The 27,879-nt window shown below is 42.0% G+C and overlaps 1 long non-coding RNA gene across 1 annotated transcript; it reads right to left on the bottom strand.

Moving 5' to 3' along the window:
- Window positions 1-2,922: 2,922 nt before the first annotated feature.
- LOC135295586 (uncharacterized) lies at window positions 2,923-27,662 on the bottom strand. The gene is made up of 4 exons (XR_010357710.1): window positions 27,530-27,662; window positions 4,534-4,680; window positions 4,397-4,430; window positions 2,923-3,464 (listed from the first exon to the last, which is right to left on the bottom strand). It is a non-coding gene; the product is annotated as an uncharacterized LOC135295586 (long non-coding RNA).
- Window positions 27,663-27,879: the final 217 nt, after the last annotated feature.

Here is a 27,879-nt window from a genome sequence, read left to right as displayed (position 1 = left end):
GGGAGAAGACTGAGAAAGCCACAGAAGTAATGAGGAGACAATGGGCGTGAGAAGGAACGGGCATGAAGAGAAACAAGGACCCTTCCACTCTCATTTTCCCCCTTGAAAGCAAAAAAAACTTATGGAACCTAAAGACCCAGCTTCAAGCTAATGTGGATGGGTAACAGCACTGATGTCCTTCCACTGCGCTGTGTTGGCTGTAGGACTCTAACCCACCCACCACACAGCATGTGCTGCCAGGGGTGACAATGCAGGGTGGAGGCTGCCTGTGCAGCACTCAGCTGTGGTGCCAGCCAGGAGGGTGTTATTAACCCTCAGGAGCATTGCATACTCCTGACTGCTGTATGACAAGAAGTCTTGTGCTTGCACTGGTTGCCTGCAAGAGCTGTTTTCAAAGGAGGCTTTTGCAGTAGAGGCTTAGCAGATAAGGCGCTACTGGGTAAGTGCCTGGTAAGCTCTGTCTTTCCCCTTTCCATTTGGTACAGATTGGTTTAGGCTCCAGCTTCAGAGGCCTGGAGCTTTCAAAGCTATTGATTTTTTTAGATTTGCAGTTCTAACTCCAGAGGCCTGCTGAGTAAATCCAGTGTCTGAATGATTTGCTTACAGATCGATAAACTCAAAATTGTTCAAGTAAGCACTGATAGTCCTCATGATTTCCTTACAAAGAACAAGATTTCAAACACAGCTATGGTCAGGCTTTGCCTCCATTTAGCAAACTGAAATATTTCAATATACACCAAAACTGAAACATATGGTTTTGATTCTCCAAATGGGAAAAATCCTGTACAAAACAAGCTCCCATTGAAAAAAGAGAGACAGAGAGAGAGAAACCCCCACAGTTTCAGAGGAAGATTCTTTATCAACAATTGTAGATATTTGTGCAAGTTGAAGCTTACATCCAAAAGTTATCACACAAAATCAAGTGCTTTGGCCAGCAAACATACTTTATCAGTCACTTCATAATAATTCTCTAATAAGAGTTAATTTTTTCCAACAGGATTTTCTCTCCATATTATGGTACCAGTATTAATTTTAATTGCATCAGTATCCTTTAATTCCTTACCAGCCATGTCTCCTATATGTATTTGTATAATTTTCCCTGGGATTGATGCCAGGTTAATGTGCCTGTGTTTGCTTGAGCAATCCCATTTGTCCCTTTAAACACAGAAGTAACAATGAGCTTTTTCCCCCAGTTATCTGCAACTGTCTCACTCTTCCAGGACCCATGAAATAGCAAGAGGAACAGCTCAGAGCCCTCTCAGCAAGTATTTTTTGAGCTCTTTGGTAAAATGTACCTAGTCTGTGGGACTTAAAATGTTTAATTTTATTTAATTTGTTTAATTAGTAATTGTTCAGAACCTTCTCAAGTTACTCTTGTATTTTCACATATTGACAGGGAAGAAGGGCCCACAAGCTGTCTGCTGAGACCCCCCTGTGGTACACATGTTGTCTACATCATCTCACTTTCAGTTCCAAGGCCAAAGCCTGAAAAAAGCCAAGGACAGGATATGGCAGAATCTTCTGACAAACCCCATGCCTGCATCCCAACATAAGGAGGGAAGCCTCGCTGAACACAAGCGCCAGCCCTGCGAACAAAGCGTGTCCTGTACTGCCGAAGGGGAAATTGCCTCCAAGACTGCGCCAGCCTGAGCTTGGGGAGGCCCCACGTGCACCTCGAGCAAGCCAGGGACTGTGACCCTGAACACAGGGGCACAGGGTATCACCCCTGGTACCTACCTGCATCAGAAGTGCTTTGGAGCACAGACCAGCTCCCACTCAATGAGCTGCCTTTTATTTTCTCTGGTTTCTCAGCCTTCAGGAAAAAGCAAAGCAAGAAAACAAACATTACTTCTCACTGCAAAAGCCTGAAAGCACACTAGAACATGTTTGGTCAGCAGAAACACCCTTCTCATACCTGCAGGGAGCAAGGCAAAATCCAGATAAACTGAATTTGCTTTCAGCTCTTGTTCATCCAGGGAGTTATACAGAACTGAGGGCATTTGCAGCATACTGAGGGCAAAGGGAGGTAAGTCTTTTACTGAGAAGTTCAATGCAAGTGATTTTCTCTGAGCCTTTGATTTACAAATTGTGGGCTCTCATCCTCTAAACTAAATGAGCATTTGCAAGTTCCAAAAATTTCCCATGGCTCTATCCTTTTCTAACCCCCCACAGCAAATGAATCCTCCAAAACTTTCAAATTTTCTCGGATTCACAGGATTTTTGAAAAGAATATGATTCAGGAAGCTCAAAAAACCTTGTTGTTTAATTAAGATAGCTTCAGTCTCATGTCTTCCTTTGCTACAGACTGAAAACTTTTTACTCCATCCACAATATCATACTTTATTTTGTCTTTATAGCAGGAATACAATGTGCACTGAACACTTTGGACTTTACAGTTTTGCTGTTAAAGAGACCCATATTCAAGCAAGACTTTGTGGGGGGGAATATCAGGTATTAGTTTTTTAATTAGCTTTTATCATTCAGTTGTGGTTGTCATTGTCATTGTTATTATTGTTATCTTATTATTGTTATTATTATGGCTATATTTATTAATATTGACCTTTAGTTTATTTATTAACTCTTAGTAAATGAGATATAAATATATAAATATATTTATATATTTATTTAAATATAATAAATGTATAAACTCTTAATAAATGTTCAGAGTTGGTACTGAACTGTCTCATCCAGGATGCAGGACACTGCATGTAAAGAAATTAGCACATATTATTTTTAGAAACTCTTAGAAGTTTTGTCACTAGTAACATGAGAAGTCCAGCAAATACTCTCCACATTCTCCTAGGCCAGATGGCTGTCATTCCCCATCCTTAGTGAAACCAGCTGACCTTTATCCCACACGCATTCAAATTTTGTGATTCTGGAACAGTGACTCTTGAGCACATTACAGCCCCTCTGCTGCCTGGAGACACGGCCTCTCTGCTGCCATCCCTGCTGGACAAGGTGGCTGTGAATTTCACTGTCTGTGCTTGCTTACCATGAACAGGTGGGATAGAGAAACTGTGATTCATGCACACAGAGGCATCCCAGATCTTGGACCCCATCCATGGACTCCATCCATCTCAAGTGGTTTGAGAAAGGTGCCTCAATGTCTTTTCTCTTGCACTTTGCCACTGCAGAGTGTACAGTCACCTCAGGTCAACCACAGTCACCATGGGCTGACTTGATGCTCACCCATCTCCTTTCGACACAGATATTTGTCTGTGACAAAGCTCAAAGGGACAAAACTGGGAAGATTTCTTGTAGCTTTGTATATACAAATGTGAGCTAAAGTTGTTTTTTGAAGTTTATGTATGAATGCAGATTATATTTCTGATGTTGTTGCTGCAGTAATGTTGCCTACAGGATTAGTTACTCCAGATGCTGACAAGTTTTAAACATTTGGACTCTGTTTTGTGCCACAAACCACTGCTCAGACCCCTTCATCTCCCATAGTCTTGCTTTTCCTGAGGGGAAAAAAAAAGGGATAAAGTGATTTAGGAAGAGTTAATACGCCCGAACAGATGCACCAGCAAGAGATGTGACAAAATGTCAAGTGGAATGTGCCTGAGGGATTGGAATTTGGCCATGGAAGCAGCAGATGAGTCCCAAGGATGGCATGTCCCCCAGAGGCCTGGCATGCTTTGGTGACAGCTGTGATTTTTATGACCCAGCTTCGATGACAGTTTGGGAGGGGTCAGCTCTGCTCTTTTCTGACAAGAATTTGGTTTGTCATCAGATTCTAAAATCCCTCTGATTTATGGTATCAGCCACTGCTAGCATTTTACTGAGATGCAGGTCCTCTCCCCACTCCCTGCAGACTGGGAGGTTAAGGTGCAAACCCTGATGTTCAAATTAAATTAATCCTGAGGAAAAAGGAAGTGGTAAGTGATGAAGTGCCAGGAGACACTGAAGAGCAAGCTCCAAAAATCTCTCATTAAAAGCACTTCGTCTGAGAGCAGGCTGCTCTTCCACTTCCATCTGAGCACCAGCTCTTCCATTCACCTTCATGGTCCACAGCCTGCCAGACACCTTGTTACCCTATTGCCTGGTGTTTGCCAGTGACAAAGCAAATTCCCAGAACGGTGATCTGCTTGGATCAAAAACGATTAGGTGTCAAATGCCTCCAGCCACACAGGGGAAGGGCCATGTCAGCACAGCACTCCTCAGCTTCTCAGCTCCCACTCAGTGTGACCATGGTGTGCATTTCCATGGTCACTTAGCACCCAGCAGGGGACCCAGGTGGCAATTGCAGTCAGTCATTAAGGACGCAGGTAGTTTCTGTTTTCCTTCTGGTTTCTTTGAACACTAAATTATTATTTTTTTTCCTTTTCCCCCATGTCTGATAAGACATAGTAGCACAAACAGCTCTCCTGCAAGACAAGAGCTCAACTCTTACCTCCATCACAATTTAATTCATGTCTTCAAGGAAGCTGTAATAGAAAAAGGAGAACAAGTCAGGTCCATTCTGATGACTCTCTCAGCTCCCTCCCAAAGGGAGGTTGCTTCCTCCAAACATTCTCACTCTTTGTTTACCTTACAGGTACAGCTCTGCTGCCAGCCAGAGGCATTGAATTTTTCCTGCTGGAAAACGCAGTTCTATTGAGGCCTCTTAGCAGCAGGAAGAACCAGAGGGGTGGGATTATCTTCTTCAGAGGAAGCTGAAGGAGACCATTCCAATATCTGAAACAAGAAGAAAGGACTGGCTGTGAAGCAGCCTTCCCACAAGGGTGAGAGACACTGGCCTCGGGCTAATCCAGTTGTGATCACAGAATTATTAAAAAGTCCTAAAATGGGCACAAGGAGCCACGTGTGCATCCCCACATAGAGGAATGAGGGTGTCTGCTCCAGTAATTCTTATGAACTGTGCTATAAATGTGTCTGCACTGTCCTGGGACAGAGGATGGAAACTTCAGGGATCACTTTTTGTAGAGATAACAGCAAAACTTTTTAAAGGACTGGGTATCCTGTGGCCAAAACATGTGCTCTATGGGATCAAGAGACAGGAATTCTCAGCACAGAATTTGACACTCTTCTAGCAAAATCTATGTATTTCCTATTTTGATGCACCACCATTCTTGCTTGGAACCATCCTGCTCTTTAGTACTGCACATTTTCTTCCCTCATTCCTCCTTATATTCTGCCAAATGGCATTATTAGCAGTCCAATTAGACATTCCTTCCATTCCCAGTTCTTTGCATGTTTTTGAAGGCAGGGTCCTACTAACTCTCCAGTGGTCCATTGGATTATTATGAAAGATGTCATTTTCTACTGTAAATTTTTAATAAAGTGAGTAAAAGCTAAAGAAATGAAAATTATGTATTTAACTCTATCAAGCACAACTCAAAGGAATGCCAGGTTCAAATTTCTTATAGAAAGTTATCTGACCACAGGATTTTATGGGTTGGATCCTTTCATTTCTACACAACTGATTGAAGGGATTTTACATTAGCATTCCCACAAAATTTTCCGGAGACATTTGGCAAGTTTCTCTTCGCCCAGGCAGGGGGAAAAAATATAAATATTCCCAAAAGTAAGAGAAACAATTCAAATCAATCAAGTATTTTTTCACCAAAATGAAAGTGCCTGGGAGAATCATAGTAGAGCAACGACAAGAGGAAATTCAACTCAGATCCTTTGTCCACAAGGGATAGAGAGGTGACACAGAGGGTCCCAAGAGGTCTGCCACAACTCCTGAGGCCTTGCAAAAAAAGATTAATTGGCCCTTGCTGTGGAAACATTCCAGTTAAGTTTGGGTTTTTTTAATAAAACAAATACAGTTTTGATCTGTGGAAAAACATTCATCTCAGTTAGAAATGTTGGGCAAAAGTCAGTCAGGATGCCTCGATAATTCTGGTGCAGTGGCAAAATTTTGTCACCCATTCAATAGCATTGAAAAAGTGTTTTGAAATATCAGACTTTTCTGGTGAATGGGTGCTACAGATCCCATCTGTGTTTATCAAGAGACAGTTTTTTCTCTGTTTACCATCGCGGGGCTCTAGCAGTCCTGTTACAGCACTTTGCACAACCAGCTCTGTGTGAGAGATGGATATGAATGGCAGAGCAAATCTATTCCAGAGGGACGGTTCTGTTTCCTTTATGGCTATTTTGGTTTATGTTCCAGTTGTCATCCTAATATGCTACTGCCTAATCAGATAGCAAATGCCCCCTGGAGACTTCAGGATGTTGCATGCAGTTTGGGGACAACACTGAGACAGGATAGGTCAGTGCCATATGACATAGAACAGTACATTTTTTATTAATAGTATCTTTAATTTATTAAAATAATTTATTTATAGTATTTTCCCCCTGGTTTTCAAGCAGCTGTGCTCAGTAGGGACAATTCTCCTGTTTCCTCGGTTAGAAGGAGAGCAATGCCGAAGCACAGGCTTTGGGAGAGGAATGGTCCAAAAACTGCAGGGAAAATAAATGACCAAGACCAAGTGATTGTAATTTCTAACACAATCAGAAAGTGAGAAATATTGTTCTGAGGCCCCAAAAGACTCCCAAGCTCTACAGGCATTTGAATAAAGAAACAGAGTTTCAGTGCCATCTTAGACTCCACAGCACTTCACAGATTTTTTTTTCTATGCCTGAGAAATGTTTTCCAGATTTCCTCTGTTTCTGGTTCTTGCCAGTGATACAAATACCACAAGAACAGTCTATCTCAAAAGTGTTCTGGCAAACAATTCAGGTGCTGGCAAAGACTCTAGTGTGCACTGGCTACATTAGGTTTTTATAATGTGTCAGCTAGTCCCTGATAGCTACCATGTGGAGATAACGATTATTCAGTCCAAGCCCTAAACGAGATGGAGAAAGAGCATGTGTAAAGTGGGAATCCATCTCTGCAACCATGCTCTCATTTCTACACTTGATATATTTCCTGGGAAAGGAGTCAATCCAGAGTCCTGGGCTGTTACCACTGAGAAAGGACCTGCTCTTCCCAGCCTTATATATATGGATTCATCAGCACTATTTGTCGCCACTACGTCTTCACCTTCTTATTTTTCCCGGCTTAGTGATGCAGAGGTTGTGGACAGCCTAATGCAACTCACATCTCTCTGTAAAGCAGGTAATGGTCCCAGTGACTGCTGGAGAAAATTGATTGTGTCAGAGCAAATGAGCCACTGCTGGGATGATGAACATCTCTGAAGTCAAGGGTTGTACGCAAGTGCCGATATTTTGGCGTTGCACATCAGGCATAATTTAATACTGGGAACCCAGAAGTGTCTGAATGGGCTTCAATCACTCTGTTCAGCATGTCAAATTAACTACCCAGTAGTGAGCTACCCTGGCTAAATGATCACCCGTTGGCCAGGTGCCACACCACAAAGCTCCCCATACAACCGTCTCAAAAAATGGAAACTTGTTATTCTGGAGCTGCCCTGTGAATACCCGTTCTGTCAAGGCTGGAGGGAAATATTTGGGGCAGGCAGGCTGAGAAAACAGAGAGGTGTTAGGTGTCAGAATTGATTTAAATGGGTTGCAGTTTTGCACGGGAGCAGTGGAGCTTAGCAGCCAGAGGATGGGAGGTAGTCAGGGTGGGAGGCTCAGGGGCAGAAGAAAATGGGTTAGATATAAGATTCAGATGCTTGAGAGGATCCTTTGAAGCTAAAGACAGTCTATTCCCACTTTGCTTCCTTATCTTCACCAGCCCTCAGAGGTAGCAATTGCCTGCTGGGGAACCAGGAGAGGTTTCTTCCTGGGGACTTTGCAGGTAGAACGGCCAGCAGATCTGGTGAGTGTGAGAGTGACAAATTCAGCCTCAGCAAATGTTACTGACCCTTGCTTGAGTCAGTGTGGAAGTTAACAGTGTTTGGGAGGCCTTTCTGAAGCTTTTGAGGTGCTGAGCACTTCTGGGTGCTTCTCCCTTCAATAGGTTCCTGTGCCCTAAAACCCCTGCATTATGCAGACCAGGAGAACTCCTGAGGCACATCCCATCTCCCTTGTTCTAAAGAAATCAAGCTTGGATAGGGTTGGTGAATACCAGATGTCATCTAGATGTACTATCAGGTCATAATCAGAGTGTATCCAAGAGCTGGAACCTGGAAAGTTGTAAATCGGTGTCCCTTGATAAATATGTGACCATGACCTAGAATCCTGACAACCTGAAAGTTTCAGCCCAAGCCTCTGCTTAAACAGAGACGTCTCTGAGAACAAATCAGATTGCTCAGGGTTTGCTGTAGCTGTGCTGTGTAACCCTTTCTCCCTTCTTGGGAGAAATCTCTTTCCTGCTCTACATAAATTACCCCTCTTCCCCTCTCTTCCAGAAGTCATGTGTTTAACCTTGCAGGTACAAGTGGCCAAACACTACAAGTGACACCAAGATGCCGTACTAGGAACAAAAACAACAGCAAAAGCTATCCAGGTCCACAAAGACATCTAGAGAGGCTGGTACGCACACAAACCCAAGTGGCAACACACTTACACAATCATGAGGAGAAGTTTGCAGGAGTGAAACTGAACAGGAGGAGCTACTCTGTCCCTCGTGGTGTGTGATGTGACAAACTGTGCAGTCAGAGAGTACAGATCTTCTCAGAAACAGGTGCACATGCCTGCTTTTTGGTTCATGTGGGCATACTCTACATTACTGTTTTTTTGGTCATCAGAAGGTACTAGTTCTTCCCATTTATTTTCTACTCCAATATTTAACATCCAGAGAATGTCACTTCCAATCTATGATACCTAAACAGACTTGAGACAAGCAACAGGTACTCTAGATAAATGTTTGTCATAAATGTCTTTCACTCTTATTCTGAAACTCTTTCAAAATCGTTTCCACTTTTGGCTGTTACCTACAATAGTTTCCATTCTACCTTGCAGTGAGCCATTTTCTTCCTAGTTTTACTCTAGTTTCTTCTCCACAGCCTGTTGCTTTAAGTTCTAAGCATTTTCAGGCAGCTTTCTGACTTACTCCATCTCACAGTAAAAGACTTTTTACCATATTTTCTTTCTCTTTTTGATACCAATAGCATTATATACAAGAAATTTTCTAAACCCCATTTTATATCAATGTAGTGTAAATCTAGTTATACACTGTGCTACATAAAATACATTGTGCTACTCATCACTGATATATGTTTGCATTTACATTATTCATTTGTTTATAATAATAAGGATAAATTTATCATAATTTATTTTAACTTACCAAATATGAAGATGCTCAACTCTGTGACAATAACTTTGCTGGCCACAACCTATTGTGCAACAGCCTGATCTGTCACCCCATGAATGGTTGGGCTGGTTTTGTATTTTGTTACCCCACTCTGTTAGCAGTCCTGATGGGGTTGTTTCCTTCTGTTTCAAACATGTCACTCTGCAGGGTCAGTGAGTCTACAGTAAAAGTGGCATAACTTATCAGATCTTCTGCTTTAGAGACACCCATCATTGTGGGCTTGATGTGACATCTCTGACAGTTTGCTCAAAGATCTTTTCTGAACTTCCATATAGCACATATGTGTATCAGAACTGGTAATGTTTTAATCTGGCAGGCTACTCAGAAAAGATGCCCACATATGTTTTTCTATCATCCCAGGCTTCCAGAGAATGTGAATGGTCAACAGACTTGATAAGGCCACAGTATTAAGCAGACATTGCACTGGTATGTATCCTGCGATGGATTTAAATCACACTAGAAGTTTAGAGGTCTCAGAATTTCTATGTGTTGCTCTTTCAGCAGCTAGAAGTCTACTTTAATAGACAATTCCAAAGTGTTTGGACAGTTACATATGTTTTTAGCTACTGTTTATATGACGAGATTGCTTTCCAGTAAAAGATTTGTTATTTGCTATAAAATTGAAGGCACAGCTGACTATTTGATGAGGTGTTGTGTGCACTGTGTCTGTTTTGGAAAAACAAGAACTCCATCCTAAGGGAAGGCCTGAAGAATTCAGGCAACTGTATTAACATCTGCAGCTATGCCACAAAAATGCTCTGAAAGGGAAGAAGGTTGTAGGGTTTAATATGGAAAGACAAAAAAATTGTTACTTTGATCACATTTGGTTTTTGAAAGTTTTGGATAGGCTACCATATGACAATGCAACTAAAGCAGAAGCAGCAAGAATTCTGCTTGTTTGCAAATGGCTATTTCAGACAAAAGTATCTCGAGGACCCATAAAATGATGCTTGGCTAGTGCATGTTAAAATCCTTGCTTTTCTAGTTGCTTCTGGAGGCACATGACAATTTTCACACCTGACTGAATGGGAATGACACATACCCTGGTGTCCTTTCTGTAGACAAGTTTGTGAAATGCAATTATGGGAAAAGCTCCTTCCTAGTTTCTACCAGTAGAAAAGGAGTTCATACTATTGCTTTTAAAAACATTATTTTCCACCATAACTTCACAGAATCACAGAAAATGCTCATTTGGAAGAGACCCAAAAGGATCATCTAATCCAGCTCCTGGCCCTGCATCAAACCATCCACCATGTGCCTGGGAACAGCTTCAGCATGCCCACTTTTGAATTTCACTAAACTATTTACACAGTCTCAAATGTTTTTGTGACCACTATAGATTCATTAAGAACTACATGACAAAAAATCTCCTTAGGCTAATCTTCAAATCTGAAGCTGATGTTCAAATTCAGGGACACTCTTTGCTCTTGTTGTCATTTCACCTACTCCATCTCTCCTTTCTAAACTGAACAGATTTGGTTTCTTCATTCATCTGGAAGTCTGTCTTTCTTACAACCATTTTTATCATCTGACACAAACCCTTTGCCAGAAGTTAGCCAGACCTGTTTTTTACCTGGATGGTTCTACCCATGCGGTCACAGAGCAGTCTAGCAGAACACAAATCAAAGCATCCCACCCAGTTTGGATTTACCAGCAAATTTTCATATGGTTCATCTGACAGAATCAAATGCAAGCACTGGAAGACATTTCAAAAATACCTTGTGAATTTTCACATGCCCTTGTGAGCCATGTGCAAGTATGGGGTACAAATTACTTTGAAATCAAAAGCCAAAGTGCCATAAAATTCAAACACAGTAAGCTCATGCTTGTGCACACAAGCAGCATAGTCTGTGTGTTTGTGAACTTTTTACTTCATTAAGGGCCTGGCTGTATCTCTGCCTCCAAAATCAAATTACGGAAATGGAAGAGAGTAAATCTCTGCCCAGCAACTCTGTGCTTACAGAACAGCAGGTGCAAGTTTCAAGGGCAGGTCAAGGTCATTTTAAAAATGCAGCCCTTCATGTAAAGCCATCAGCCAAAGACAATATTTTTCTTCCGAAGTGTTCATAACAACACAGGCTCCCATCAGAAAAGCAATCACCTTGCCTTTGCCAAGGTGCCTGCTGGGACACAAATCTAATGCCAGGTCCAAGGGTCCTCAACAACTTTACTTTTACATAAGGAGACAGCTTCACACACAAGAAAACAATTGCTCAGATGTCTTTCCCCGTAGTCCACCTTCCTGTTTCTTTTTGGCCTTTTAGTGGCTATCACCAGGATGAGCAAGGTGGCTTATGGCTGGCACAATCAATTTCCACCTCCCTACTCCACAGCTTTCCAAAGGACATTACATATATCCATATCAATATCTAGATATAAAATATGTATATATATCATACATCTACATAATATATAATGTATATAATATATAATGTATAATATATCTATCTATATCTATACCTATATCTATATCTATATCTATATCTAATCTATCTATATCTATCTATATCTATATATGCATTTTGTACAGGTCCAACAAAGGTCTTTTCCATGCTGATGCTGTATGAGGCACAAATTAAGTCTTCCCAGTCTTTTACCCTGACCATTATCCCTGCTCAATTCATGCTGGCCTTTGCTTCCTCCTGAATTTCCAGGCTTTCCCCGTAAAAACATGAGCTACATCTAAAGGCTACTTTTCTCCTAAAGAAGGTAGAATTTGTTATGACACTGCATGTTTTCTCTCAAAGAAGGCTTTCTCACAGCTTCCTCTCCAACTCACCTGAGCAGAGCCTTTGCCTGTCTGCCAGGAGGCTCTCAGCAGCCAAATTGAACAGCTGATTTCAGGGACATGAGATTTCTGTATGACCTTGTACAACACAGGAACTTTCCCAGCTTAGCAGTTTCCCCAGAGGTGTAATTCCAAAACACTCCCTGAAATAGTCCCACTACAGCTGCTCTGAGAGCACTTCCCAGCCCCCACCATGGATATTCTTCCTGGGATTCACGCTGGCACTACCCCAAACTGTGTCATCATATACACATTTCTTTGGTTGCTCTCTCTATATATTAGGATATACTCAGGTATGTTCAACTGTTTTCAGCCTAACAAGTTACCCAGTTTTCTTTGCATCCATCAGGATCTTTCATCCTTATTTACTATGCCATAAATCTTGTGCAATTAGCTATTTTAATTAGAAAGGCTTTTTATGCTTACTTTGAGACTATCAGCTAAAATACTCAGCATTGATAGACCAAACCCAGACCTCTGTGGGACCACATTAGAAGCACACACCCCTTTACTGAAGATTCCCCACTGGTAAATACAGTTTTCAGTCACTTCATTAATTTCTGATTTCTTTAATATATGGAATAGTGTTTTGGCAGGTTACTAGTCTTTAATCAGAATTCAAAATATTTCAAAGTCACATTTGGAAGGAATTGAAACCTACCTTAACAGAGTTAGCTTTGTCAGCCAGGAACACAATCTTTTCAATGAACAAAGTGGATTTATTTTAGTAGAATCCCTTTTCCATGCAACCTCACTTACTAACACTCATTGAATTCTTGTACTTTAACTGTTTTTGATTGTGTCCCACTGCTATTTTTTCCCAGCATCAATATCATCCTAACTGACCTATAACTTCCCCCGTTATGCAATTTATCTCTTTAAAATGTCAGCAGACTAGCTTCTTAATATTTCATTGGAATCCTTCCAATTCTTCAAAACTTGAGACATTAAATCCAGTATTTGGAAAGCTCCCTGATTTACTTAAAAAAACCCAAACTGACTGCAAAGTAGTCAGATTGTTTAAAGACATCTAAACTTTTATACTTACTCTTTGACTAAGCTACTATCAGACTGTGCCCAGTATACCAGTACACTACATCAATGCAATAGATTTTTTTTTGGGCTACTTTCCAAGTTTTGTTCTCTAGGAACTGCACAGGCTCTTGGCTTCCTTTCAGAGGAAGATATTGTTTTTAGCTTTTGGATGTCTTTACCTTATGGTGCCTGGCATGATTGTTATGACCACTCTGACCAAGACTCTTCTCGTGATGGTTGGTTTTCTGCACAAATCATAGCTACCAGCCTAAACATTCTCCAAGAAAATTCCACATCCCAAGAAGCACAGCTTTTTAGCAGCACATCAGAGGGTGACCTATGTCTTATCTTTCACTAATCAAAGGTAGTTTTGTTTAAATTTCTGTGCTTTATTTTTGTTTTGCTTACAGTCAGGTGATGTCATGTGGGCTTTTATACTGAGTAAGTCAATACTGAGTAAGTCAACCTGCACTTGATATCTTAGAGCCATCAGAACAACTTGGCTAATTGAAATTTTTTTTTATTTTGTATAAAATCCAGTTTATCTTCTGTATGTGTTACTGCATGTGGGTGTACATAAACTATATATGTCATTAATACAAAGCTCTTGCATTATCATCATGACCAACTCAATTTTCTCATTTTCCTTCACCTTTTCCTTTCTTTTTTCCAGTACTAAGACACGCTTCATAAGCCTAGGATACCAATTCTGCACACCAATCAATCTACAATTAATGATAATTGCCTTCCTTTAATTCAAACCACCTCTTTTAATGAGGAAGGTGGTGTTCAGCAGGCATGGCACTGCCTCGTGTGCTCCAGCCCCTCTTGTGCTCTCCAGCCTTTTCCTTTCTTCCCTCAGCGGTCACTGCTGTGTAACAGGACTCTGCTGAAGCCATGCAGCACTCCCTGTGCTCCCCAGCTGCGTTATCTACATGCCCTGCTGGCTCAGTTAATCCCCGTCTTTCTCAAGAATGGAGGTCACCTCCTGGGAAGAGGACTGGAGGGGGATTCCTCCTCCTCCTCTGGGGAGGTGCCAAACAGAGCAACACATGGAGCCAGTTGGTGCAAGTGCAGGAACAAACTGTGGCAGATAAAAAAGGATGTCTCTAGATGTCCTTCTTTTGACATATCCAAGTCTATAAAACAAAAAATGACTATTAAAAAGCAAAATCCAGACCTATTTCATTCTGTGACCACTACAGGCTGGTAGCAATCTGAGAAGGAGAAGGGAGTTTTCCCTGTACTCATTTCTGATTCCAGAACTGGTGATCTTCCCTATTTGTTTTGGAATTATGTGGTACAAAATGGAAAGAACTGGTGTCCTCTAAGTCTAGCAATACACACTGACTTACTGGGTCTCTGTGCTAGAAAGCTCTGTGATCCTCTTCCTCAGTGACATATCCCTGTAGCTATCCCCCTCAGTTTTGGGGATATCTACAGGGCAGTTTTCCAACATTCCTCACTGACAGGCTTTGGGCATCAATGCCAATACCAAAACAGTCTTTTAAGCAAACACTGACACAGACGAGCAAAGGCTTCCAGATGGAAGACAAAGGATTGGGTGAGATGGTTGGTGTGGCATGCATATCTGGAGTGCTCTGGGTACACCACCAGAGAAAGTGGGAATGGCACCAAATAGGCTTCAACTGACTTGAATCTTGTGTTCTCATGACCTTGAAGAGTCAAAGAGAAGGGGAAGACAGCTGGTGTTTTATGTGGAGGTCACAAGCAGCAAGTATATAGGACTCTGTCTCTGGGCCAGTGGAGGGCAGCACCCAGAGCTCACACTAATTTTGATACAGCAAACCTCATCACTTCTGCTGGCAAAATAAGTCTCCTACAAGGTCTTCTAAACATAGGCCTGCTGCCTCACAGCAGTCCTCAGGGAGACCTTAAAGGGGCATTAGATCTGACACAATTCTCAGTTACATGTAGCTAACTTATCCAACTAGGATAGTTCCCTCAAGGACAGAGAGAACCAGACACTGGACCAAGGTATTCTCAGACTGGGATGTCAACACTTTGCTGTGGAAAGGGCAGTCAGGTGTTGTGCATAATCCCACACCTGGTGTCGTCTGAAAGCCTGGATCTCCATATTTCAGTGACACAACCCTCCTGTCCCGACAGCCTAATGAGAAACGAAAGCCACGTAAATGGAAAGTGCCTTAATCCTAAACCCAGACAAACTCACTATTCTGGTTCTTCACTGTGATTCAATACAGCCTCTGCAAACAGTGCCCGTACCTCTCATATCCCAAGTGATATTGGTAGTGACGACCACTCTTGCCTTTCCTCTTGTGGAGTGCCAGCCTTGGCAGAAGCCATCCTGAAAATCTTACCTTAAATCTGCGTTATCATTTCTAATAAAAGAAAAGGTCTTAGCTATGGTGTCCTGTCTGAAGGCCAACCTATGTAATTCCATACTGGATTCCTGTAATTTCATGCAAAGTCGACTAGAGTCAAAATACTTTTTGCTGTGTCCAGGCTTTATGCCACATACTCCTGACACTCAGCTCATAACAAACTCTATGATCCATCATCACCTGAGCACCCGTCCCACAACAATCTCTGCCTTCTTTCAGCATCACTCCAAGATATGTCATATTGTTATGCCTGAATATATTCAATCCAGAGCTGTAAATGTAAATATTTTCCAAGCTTTATGTCCTGTGTTGTGTGCTGATGTAATTAAAGACCTTATCAAAATGCAACTAGCAGGCATAGGCCCACCAAGGCAATTGTGACTCTAAAATTCCCAATATTTTGAAATTAAAGTCTTAACTCTCATGGTTTATAATTATTTTTTAGTGTTAGAAACATTCTTCATGATTTATCTGTTTCTATGCTCTGGTTGCTCTGATCTACCATTTCTCATGGCCATGGGGAGAGGCAGAAGTTTTTAAAGCTTTTTTAAAATTCAACAAATTCCCCTCATAATCCCGACCCAAATAATTTAATTCTATCTAGATGGCAGGTCACTGATACTTTGCTACATCAAAAACTACAGTGCATGCTCCTGTGTTACAGAGAGGGAAAAGTGCTTAAAGCCTTGAAGGTAGAACTTATTTATTAGACAGAGAAGTTGTCAAAATTTATATGTTTTGTTCTACAGAAAGTTCTGGTATCAGCATTTGTTTTGGATGCACATCTGGAAGAAATGTTGAAAGAGTAATGTTTTTACTAAAAGCAAATGTGTCCTTTCTCAGAAAAAGTTTAGCTTCAGCCTGGTTTGATATTACTGTGGGTCCCTTGGAACTGCTGTGGTGCCTCATGAGGGTGATACATCATGTTGCTCGGTCAATGAAGTTCCCAGCCAGAGTCCTGTGATGTTTTGTGGCCATCTGACTCTCAGAGTACATTGCAAAAATTTAATGAGAGAGACAATTATGATGCATTATGGGAGTATGATGGCTATAAATTAAAATGTCCACAAGGCACATAGTAACTCTTGTGGACATAAATTAAAGCTGAACTGCCCCTTCATGAAATGTTTTAATTCAGTTTGACAAACCAAAGTATTTCAATTTAGGTTGAGCTAATTCAAAACAAAGCATTTTATTTTTCCCAATGGGGAGTAAAAATCTCCAGCAAAAGTGCCACAGGGAAATTCAGAACTCTTGAAGACTAAATTTCCATTCAGAAAAAGATATTCATGGGAAATATCTGACCCCCTATAATACATACTCCATATCTATGTTTATAAAAATATATAGACAAATATATTAGCACAAGCAAAGATATGTAAAGCAGGATGGTTAAATATAGTTTAATATGCTTAATATACAGTTGTTGATATTTAAATTACAGTTAGTTGTATAATAGGCAATACAAGTTGAACAGAGGAAGTCATAGAGCATTTATTTCTAATGCCTATATGGATACATCTATAAGCTGCAAGCTCAGCTCACTAGAAGCTCTTTTTTTTTAGTTCCTTGTGGAAGAGAGAGCTGAGAGGAAAAGGTGACACATTTCATCTCAGCCTTGATGGATTCACAGAACTGGCAAGTTCTATTGCCTCATGACAATCCTGTAATACTCTAGCAACTGGGAAACATCTCATTACATCCACACAGTTTCCTGGCTTCCTGTTTTAAAAGAGGGAATCTGCTTACCTGAGACAAAACTCTGCTATTGCATTGTGGCAGAAATCTAATGTTTATGTATTGTAGACAGAGGCCTATGTACACCTTCTGTATTACCACTGCTCACAGTGAAAGATTTCACTTATTTTGGGCCCTCAGAAAAAAATATTTCACACTTTTTGTCAAAAAGACTTTTGTTTCCCAGAAACCAAAGTTTTGTTTAGTCCCCAAAGAAGAGTCTTGTCCCCAGGGTCCTGTGCCATCAGATGTGGAAAGGTGCAAACAGCATCAAATCCAAACACCTCATTGTTTTTAATGAGGTTTCACCATGGCAAAAAGTATGAAATTACACTCTTGTTATTTCAGAAACATGAGTCATTCTAGACCGTTTCAGACACAAAATAATGGCAAAGCAACTTCAGAAACTGCAGGTAAGTATTCTCACAGTGACGCAGTCTGTCACTCACAGCTGCAGAGGGGTTTCTGTAAGAAGCACAGTGCTAACCTGGCCCGTGACTCCAGAGAGCCCAGAGCCACGTCAGCTCTGCCAGCTGCACCCTGCTCCCAGCAGCAAGCAGGAATCCTGTAGGAGGGGATATTTCTGGGATGCAGCTGAGCCACGGGGACTGCAGCAGCAAAGGCGCTTCAAGGCTGTGCAGACTCCCACGGGGACAGCCAAGTCCAATGCTCCCTTCTGCTCTCTGATCCCACCTGTCTGGGAGGCCACATGACTGTGTTGCAACAGCTTGTGACTGTGACCTGCTTCTTGATAAAAAACTGGACCGCTCATTTTCCATTCCTCATTTTCCTCATTGAGCTCTAGTGTCTGACTTGCTTGCCTGCCTCAGCCATCTGCCTGCACTTATCCATCCTCGTGACCCTTCCTGCTTTCCAGGATGTGTGCCTGCCTCTCCACACTGGACATTCCGTCCCACTAGATGCATGTCTTGGCATTTGTATTTATTCAAGCTGTTTTGCTCAAAGGGTTCTGTTCAGGTGATCAGGCCTGAATCAGAGGTCTGAATGAGTGTCCCCTCATCCCCATTCTTCACCACACCTCCAGCTTTGTTTCCCTTATAAACTTTACCAACTGTGATTTTGGTACTTCTCAGAGCCCACTGAAGGGACATGCTTGTCCCCATTTGCTAAGACCATGTGTCTGGCATTTCCACTCAAAATTACCACTGTACAATGTGAGCTGAATGTAAACAGAATAACTGCTGACAAAAGAAGCTGGAAAATATTGCCTGTGGAAGAGGGATAGCAGAATATGATGTATAGTAAAGCACTGGGCAAAACCACTGCAGGATATATGGAAAAAGCTTCAGTCAAGCTTTTATGACTTGCCCTACTTCTGGGGCAAGGAGGCCCTGTGTGCCTCTCAGAGACACAGCAGCTTTCAGGGAGACAAGTCTGTGCAGTGCAGGTTGCCTTTTCTCCATGTCCCAAGCCCTTGCTTCATGACAGCCTCACCATCTGTAGCTGTGATTTTGAGCTATAAATAGAATGAAACATTTTTTCCTGCCTCTGTGCCCGCTATGCCATTCATGCCACCGATGTCCTGCAACAGACCCATCCAGTCCCTATCCCATTTACCCTTCTCCTTCCCTATATTTGTGCCAGACCTATTTTGAGCCTATTTATCTGAGCCATTAATCATAGCATGGTTAGTCATATTAAAAAAAAAAAAAAGAAGAATTTCTGGTCTGTGGACGTGACAAGTCATTTCCAGCTACTGAACAACTTGGCAAGAGATTTTTTTCCTTTGGTTGAAAATATTCAAGACACAACAGGGAGGGGTTTTTTATCTGTGTGTTTTTATAAAAAGAACATGTAAATGTGTCAGAGGGGATGAGATGGGAAACAGCCAACTCTTGAGCAGTTGCTAAAAGATGACACTTTGTAAACTATGTTGATAACCTCTGTGGGAGAAACAGCAAAAAACTTAATTAGTCCTGCTATATATTATGAGAAGTCTTATTTTTAGAGTTCTGAAACGAGCCTGCAGGAACTTCTTGTCCATAACCTCTTGTGCAGAGGAACGATGTCTTGACTCCATGGGAAGGTGAGAGGCTTGACTGGGAATAAGGCAAACCAGAGTTTCCTGTGGCTGAGCTTTGTTCAGTCCATACAAAATGCTTGCTGACTTCTAGGAAGGACAAAACTCAGGCTTGTAATTTCTCGGATCTAAACGAAAATGAAGAAGTAAATAGTTCTGACATCTGGAAAAGAACTCCAACAATGAGATGTCCCAGATCAGTTTGCTGCTGACCCCTTGAGTAATATAGAGAAAGTCATTGAAACTTTTTGTACTTCACCTCTGTCCTGCAAAATGGCAATAATAGGAGCATTTGGGATGCAGGTGGCTTTTCTACCTTGTCCATATTTTTTTCTTTTGACAATTTTTTTGGGTTTTGCACTAGGGTATGTCTACAACCTGTTACTGCCCACAAAAAGACAGAGAATGTAGATTAAATTGTGGGTAATAGCATGCTAGAATCATTCACCCCAGCATGTGAATGGCTCAAAACTAAATCAAAATTCTGACTCAGACACATAAGCTCAGACACTCTTCTCCTGTAAACATTAATACCTTAGCTGCCAAGCTCTTGGCTGTTCTTGGTCAGTCCAGCCTCATTCGAGTGTGGAAAAGACCCTTCTTCTTTCAGATAAAGCATTTTTCATTAAAAGTAACTCTAGCCATGCAAAAAATAATAGTTTCGTGATAAGAAGCTATTCTATTCAATTAGTCTTCCCTATTCAAGAAAATGTTTTGCAGCTTTCACTTTGGGAAAGTGGTCGCTGGGCTTTTCAATGATGCTTCAGTTGAAGCGCATGGGAAACATACTGTAAACTCTTTGTTGTCACTGTCATTTGAGTACTGCACTTATCTCAGGCAACCTAAGTCTTGTGGGATGCTCCTTGTTTCTAATGCTGAACACAAGAATAATGCAGAAATAACAAAACTGAACACTGAAAGACACTTGCTGAGAGCCACATGGGACCACTGTTGTGGATGCCTCTTCCACTGGGTGAAAAGTCAGAGACAGCACAGCTGAACAGAGAAACATGGTGAGAAAATCTTTGTATAGCATCAAAGAAAGACACCTAAAAATAGCCCAAATCTTCTTTCTCTACTTGTTTAAATAAATCATCTTTCTAAGGAGAACTGACACTTTGCAACCTCACAGCCATATTTATAGGAGGTGGCAATAATTTTCAAGAATGGTCTAAGCTGGGAGGAAGTAATTGATCTGGAGGGCCACAACAGATTGGTGATGACTGATTTAAACTGCAATGTGGTTATCTGAGATTAAATAGCAGGGAACTTTATAAAAATGTCAGTTGAGAAAGAGAAAAGGCTTTGAGGAGGTGTGAAGGATTCAGAGAGCTTTAGATGAATCAAGTCAAGGCTTGTGATCGCTTCTGACATAAGGCTTCTCCAGCATTGTTTGCAGCCCTGACAGATGCCAAGAATGTGTCTAGGCTTCCCTCAGTGATGCTTTAGCTCTGCCTCCCTGCACAAGGAGATGCAGTGTTATAACACCATGGAAAAACAGCCTGTGACATCCAAGCATTCAAGGATCTGTCCTTTTCCTAGTCAGGGTAAGACTTCAGAGGTGCTGGTGTTGGTGTGGTCCAGATGATTTTCATCCATAGGAAGAGTTGAGCAAATGTCCCTGGTGCAGACAGCCAGTGTCCCTGCTGTATGGACAAGACAAGCAAGAGATTTTGTTGATTTCTTCAGGAGGCTCCATCTCATGTCTACCCTCTACAGATCCACACAGATCTGGGCTGGGCTCCTAACTCTACAGCAAAACCACTGCTGTAAATCCCATGAAAAGCTGTCCTGCATGACACATCTCCCTTGAGGGTCTGTTGCTGGAGCTTCAGTAGCTCCAAACACTTTCCATCATAACAGCTCCCATGTTTCCACTACTGCTTGAAAGATAAATGAAGGAAAATCCAGCCGTGCCCAGAGAAAGGGAGCCCACAAGATGTTTTGAATATAAGTGAAATATAAATATCAGTGTCCTGTACTGTCACAGGAAGCACTGCTCTTAGCCACGTACATCTGTCCCCTTTCTGTATTTTAAGGTCCCCCCCAGGCTAGCAGACCGTGTTGTGTTTCAAGAGCTGCCATTCATTGTCAGGCACTCACTGTCCAAGGAAGGGTACTGAAGAACCCAACAATTCCAAAGAGCAAGACAGTTTTCTTGTGTGATGGGAATCATTTATTCAAGCCTATTTATAAGATAGGGAGGATTCTAGAGACAAATTTTACTTTAGGTGTTAAAAATATTCAGTTTTATTATAAACTTTTATCAGAGTAGTATTTTACAGCCTGTAAAGTCATTCCTCCTGGAGATTTTCAACAGTGGGAATTTTATTCCACGTGCTTTCATGCTCTACACACTGAAGGGAGAAGGAAGACATTAGAGATCAGGGCATATTGAAACAGGCATAAGAAAATATGTGCACCTCTCCTCTTCCTCTCCTTATAGTACTGTACAAATGCTGCCTCCTAGAGAATCTCAGCCTCTCCCAAGTTTCATGGCTATCTCTGTTTGTGAAATTGAGCTGCTGCTGCAGCTGCTATCTCCTCCTTCTTCATTTTCACTTCCAGTTCAGGCTCAGTGGTGGGATGAACAGGAGGAAATAGCAGTGTTCATCATCACAGCAATAAAAACTTTTAAAGAGACACAAGAATGCCATGCCTTGGACACTCCATTTCTCCTCCTGCTAACGAGCCTGCCAAACAGAAGGGCCAGGTTGTCTTGTGAACCAGAATGGAGGGATGCAGCAGGTCATTTGATATCAGTGGCTAAGGTGGCATTTCTGTTTGCATAGCTGATCCCTCAGAAGACCATTGCCAGGCATACTGCATTTAGGGGTTTCCTGCAACGTCGTGGTGGGTAGATGACAGTCCAGAAGAGGTAAATCCACCTGCTTAATTGGACCCTACAGAAGGACAGTGGAGAGGTTAACTTATGGAAAACAGCAGCAAACTGCTGCAGACTTCTGCTATCAGACAACTATTAATTGTGTTTGGAAACACAGCCCAAGCTTGTGCATAGCAGATGGGTGTCCAGCTGCCACTTGGACTTGTAAGCACCCACTCTGTTGTGGCAAGCGCAGGCCATGATTAGTGCTAACCGTGCCATGAAGTGGTTGCAAATGGAATTAAAACATGTCATATGCATAGCCACTGCTGTCATTGCTATGGTTTTTGGGAAAGAGAGTGAAGAAAAGGCCAAATACAGCACAAGAGAATCCCTGAGAGACACAAAAGCTCCGGCATTTGTAACTCCCAGCTGGAAAGTCGAGCTGTTGAAAGGAGACTGTGGTTTTAAGGAAGCTCACTAGATAAATCTGACAGGGTGATAAAAACAGTTTGTGTTTTTGCTCCATCTCCAGCAGCACCCATGTTATTCCCAGCATGGTCATGACTTAGGTCTCAGCCTCCATCTGCCTGCTTAGGGGAGATAATTTCATTGTGTCAGCTGTCACAGATGTGCACAGCACTGCTAACCTGCTGCAGCAATGTTTCATGGTGTCAGGCAAACTCAGCAGTATTCCTTTACCTGCACTTATCTGACTGACAACCTCTGCCCTACCTTCCACATCAAATCTCTTTAAAGGCCTATAAAACACCCAGTGACATTGCCTAAGGCTAACCTCAAAGGCAGTTGGATCAAATTGTTACAGTATTATTCAACGTCTAATTTCAGGTGTCTGCAAGGAAACATTTTATGACTCAGTGGGTTGCTCTGGGTAATCTTGAAAGTCACAAAGGGAAATAAATCCTTTTAGGACCTGATCCATTTCATTGTTTTAGACATTTACATAACCATGAGGTAACTAGCACTGTGTAAAGGGAGGCTGCACATGCAGACATCCAACTCAGAGGAAGATGTCCACATCTGGTCAGCTGCATCCCACCCACTGTGACTAAAGGGAGAGAGTGCATCATACTTGCTCACATTCAAAATTTATACCATCCAAAACCTTCTGCCAAAACCAGCAAACCTCTTCCTTCACACGAAGAGACAGTTCTCAATGTATTGTGGTTCTCATTTACTCCTTGAAACCTCAAGAAATCAGAAACTGTAAGGGCAAGGAAGTCTTGTAGGAATGCATTAAGGAGCTCAATGTCAAGTATCACAAAAGACCATTTTGGGTACATGAAGGCCCAGCTTCCATTCACAGCTTCTGGCTGATGGTTCCAGGCCCTTAATTCACTCACTAGAAAAACTTTATAAAAGTTCCATATGAAAATAATGAATAGAATAGGGGGAAAGGAAAAAAAACCAGGCTTTGCTCAGAAACATGGTTTGAATTGTTCTTACTAAAGCATAGTCAAATGCTTTGCCAAAGCAAGGCAGAATAAACCTGCAGCTAGCATTTAAAATACCCCAAGTGACTAAACAGTACTTGACCCAGCAGGACTGCAGCTTGAGGTTGCTGTCAGCTCATAGCCTAGAAACTATTTGGGTGTAAATGTGAAGATGAATAAATCATTTTCATTGCAAAGAGCAAAAGTGATTTTTGTGAATTAGTTGAATTTACCAAAATTCTTTCATTTCATACAGTATGAAGTAATATATGTAACAGCACATAATATTTGTAACACATTTCTGCTGTGAATTTTCCTAGAAGGTTTCCTAGAAGGAAAAGCAAGGAAAATATATCCATATTGAACTTGACAGGCAGGGATTTTTCCATGCTCCATGACTCCAATTATTTCACTTGCATTCATGCAGAATGAAAAAGCTGCAGAAGACTTAAAATTGACTGAAAACTCATGTCTTCCAACACTCTTGTGGAGTTCTCTAGGCACTAACACATCTGAGCTTCACTTCAGTGCTTCACTGGGGGATTTTGATGGTAACATGTAATTGTTGGTTCATTCTGGCCTGTGGCACCAGACCATTGTGGTCCACCCTGATCTAACTAATAGTGCCTTCGCCTCATCCTTATTTACCAACCAGTAGTGTAAGAACTACAACAGTAAAAAAATATGTGGTATCTGCCATATTTTAAGTTCTGCAGAAAATCATAGAATATCTTGAGTTGGAAGAAACCCGTAAGGATCAACTCCATAAGTGCAACACCCTACAGACCATTAATTTATACAACGGACTTGATTCTGTGCCATCTCTCATCTGGAAGTGATGCAGCCCCTTTGCAGTGGAACAGACCTGTAAATGACAGGAGTGCCTGCCCTGGCTCCCTAGACATCTGGCATTACCCTCTCACGTGCACACACACATGGTTTGCACCATGGAAGGAGGAGATAAGCAATGCACATATGCTGTTGATCTGATCCTATGGGAAAGAGCATTGCATGGGACAGCAAATTAGAGCGGAGTTTAAGTCTTTGGGGAGGATGGTGATGTGACACTGCCCTGCATGGAGCCTTGTAACCAGAAGAGCAGCACCACGGTGCACAAGACACCCCAGACTCAGCCCTGAGAGATCACTGTGCTCTGCTCCTGCTGTGCTCCGACTCAGCCATGCAGCACTGGCATGGACCTTGCTGACTGCGCCGGGTTTGCTGCTCAGGTGCTGAGCACAGAGTTTCAGGGCTACCACGCCCTCCTTCAGCCCCAGACAGGGGGAGCTTCATGCACCACTGAGTCAGACACTCGCTCTGGCCTTTAGCTTAGCGCCCACAAAATTAAAAGTCTCTCCACTGTGTTGACAGCTGGAATCGTTTTGGTCATGACTACCCTCCAGCACTGCTTTTCCGACTATTCTGACTAGAGGACACTAAACAAAACTCAGCTGAGTGCTTCAGACTACAAACAGCTTTGTGAAACCAGAGTGCCCCTGACACGCAGCCCTGGGTAACTGCCATTATTCCTTCTCAAAAACCAGCTTCAAACAGCACCAGCTATGTTTGATACGCCCTTTCCAAACATCAGGCTTTATTTTTGGGAGTACACAATACTCTGGGTCTGTATTAAAGAGCTCATTGTTTGAGTTCACAAACTTAATAAATATGTCCCAATCTTCAGCTTGCCATTTTAAAGGAAATATTGTCAATTATATAGATAAAACTAGGAAAAAAATTGCCTCACACTTCATCTGCCTGTGATTAACAAACTACACTCTGCACTGAACTGGAGAAAGGGCACCATCCAGCCTGGCTGTTTTGGGAGCTCCTGGAAAGGACATGTGTCTTGGAACTTCTGCATAGCACTTGGCAGTGCACACCATTGCTCCAAGTGCTCCTCTGTGTGGGGACAAGTGGCACAGCCACTCCTTCCCCATCTGCATGGATCCATGTGGAGCTTCATGCCGAAGCTCTTTCCCCATCTTGTGCTTCCATGGGAAGCCAGCATGGGAGGTGCTGGTGTGCTGCAGTCTAACACGCCTGCTGTCTGCAGTGAGCTCTACCCTGCATTTATTTCCTGAACAATTTATTTCCTGAATATTCTCTACCTCTGGCATCATTCAGCTAGATCCCTGCCTGGTGGAGACAAGTGTGTAAACATGAGGGAAAGAGCTGAAAATCAATTGCAATAAAGTTTTCTGGTGAGAGGAGTGCCACAGGCAAAAAATAGAAAACACACCAGAGATGTAGGGTGCTGAGAGAGCAGCATGCTTTGCTGAAAGAAAACTAAGCCTGTTGCAGGGTCTCAGCTCTAATTTTTTAGAAATTCTGTAATGCCATTGAAAAGGGCATACTGTGAGAACTGCAGCCTGCTACTGCATCTCTGCAGCACTGTCTGCCTCCAAGATCAAGTGGGCAAAAGCAGTTTACATTCCAGGCAGCAAGGTACAGGTTCTGTAGAAGATGAGAATGAGACCATGTGCACACAGTAAACAAAACTCTTTTTTTTAGCCAGGGAGGGAGGGAGGGAGGGAGGAAGGAAGGAAGGAAGGAAGGAAGGAAGGAAGGAAGGAAGGAAGGAAGGAAGGAAGGAAGGAAGGAAGGAAGGAAGGAAGGAAGGAAGGAAGGAAGGAAGGAAGGAAGGAAGGAAGGAAGGAAGGAAGGAAGGAAGGAAGGAAGGAAGGAAGGAAGGAAGGAAGGAAGGAAGGAAGGAAGGAAGGAAGGAAGGAAGGAAGGAAGGAAGGAAGGAAGGAAGGAAGGAAGGAAGGAAGGAAGGAAGGAAGGAGACATGAACACTGGAGACTAATGATGTAACAAAACTGAACAGAAAAAAGGTGAAAGATTAATAAATTAAAATATAAGGAGGAAAGCCTGTAAGCATGGTTACAGAAGTATAAGCAACCTTATTTGTGCAGAGTTCTGGATAAGTGAGTAAATCTGATTAAAAGCCTAGGGAGAGAGATAATCCCATCCAGAAGGAAAAAAATAATTGAAGAAATTTTCCTTGCTCATTAGCAATGTTATGCTGATTCTACTTTTCCTCAACTATTCCATAAACTTGCTTTATAGTCATTGTTTCTATTAGTTTGTGTTCCTTTGCATTGAAAACCAAGAGAATGACTTCACCATAGAGACAAGGGGACAACTCTGGGCCACCTGGATATTTTGCTGTCTCTAGTGGAGAAGGTTTAAATAGTGAGAGAAGCTTTACAGCACAACACAAGCAGAGAAACAAGACACTCCATCTTGGGGAGATGACATTTGCCAAGTTCTAGGCTTGTTATTGATGTCCTATCAGATACAACCACACCGGATTATCCTGGCAGGAATGGTAACATGCAACACAGAAGGTGCAAACAGTTATTTTAACTCACTGCAGGAACACATGCACTCACACACTACACATTTTGAGGATGTTATCCTGCGGAAGGGACACCTATTAGCTAAAGATAGGCATAAAGCATTTAGAGCCTTCTCAACACATGCCTGCCCCAGTCATTTTTATACACAAACAAGCTACTTCATGAAAACAAAGGTCTGAAGCTCAGATGAGCATTTATTGCCCACACACCTAATTAAAATGCTAGTTTTGCTGCTGAAGCAAGTGACTCATAAAAAGAGAAAAAGGAATAAAAATCAAGAACTTTTGAACTGAAGGGTTAGAAAAGTAAAGACTGATGAAATCACAGTAGCTCTGAGTAAATGTCTTGTCTGAATGCTAATTCTTGCCACTGAAAAAATACATATAACATCAACTATAGCAGCAAGTTAAAACATGCATGCTTTAAACTTGCAAACAAAAAAAAAAAACCCTCCAAAACCACCCTGAAACCTACACAGTACTGGAATATTTGGGTATATATTCCCAAGGAATAGTTTTTATCAGACAGTAGCTGCACTACATTTTCTCAAATAAGTAAATAAACCACAGGTCTTTCTACTGCTCCATGAAAACAAAGTTACGTAAAAGCCGGTTATTTGCAGCATAACCTTTCTGAAGAAGCCTCAGCTGATGTCAGGTAGTTATTTGTCACCCGAATCTAATACTTTCCGCCCTGTGCCAAGTCATTTTCATGGGATCTGCAGGGTGTGATGCGGATCAGGAATACCTTTGCCATCCGTCACTGCTGAGAATCAGCGGAGCTGGATCCATCTGCCTGTGTTTACCAGGCAACCAGAGTCGCGTTGCTAATGCGAAGGTCGCCCCATGTGAACCCATCAATCAGCAGGCTGGCGGTTTCAGCCCTCCACCAATATCAGAAATAAATTCAAGGGACAGTTTTTAACCCCTCACTCCTCCTAAAGGGCCTCTTTGTCGCTCCTTCACAGAAGCAATTTTCAAAGTCACATCCAAAGTGACATTCTGTGTGGAACTTCAGTATCATGTGCATGAGATACACCTGTGACCTGCCCACTCAAAAACCTGCTGAATACAGCTCAAGATAGGTAGTGTAGTATA

Source organism: Passer domesticus, chromosome 2, assembly GCF_036417665.1.
Source record: "Passer domesticus isolate bPasDom1 chromosome 2, bPasDom1.hap1, whole genome shotgun sequence".
NCBI classification, from domain to species: Eukaryota; Metazoa; Chordata; class Aves; order Passeriformes; family Passeridae; genus Passer; species Passer domesticus.
Note: the sequence above shows the minus strand (reverse complement) of the source record. Positions and strands in the feature narration are given on the sequence as shown.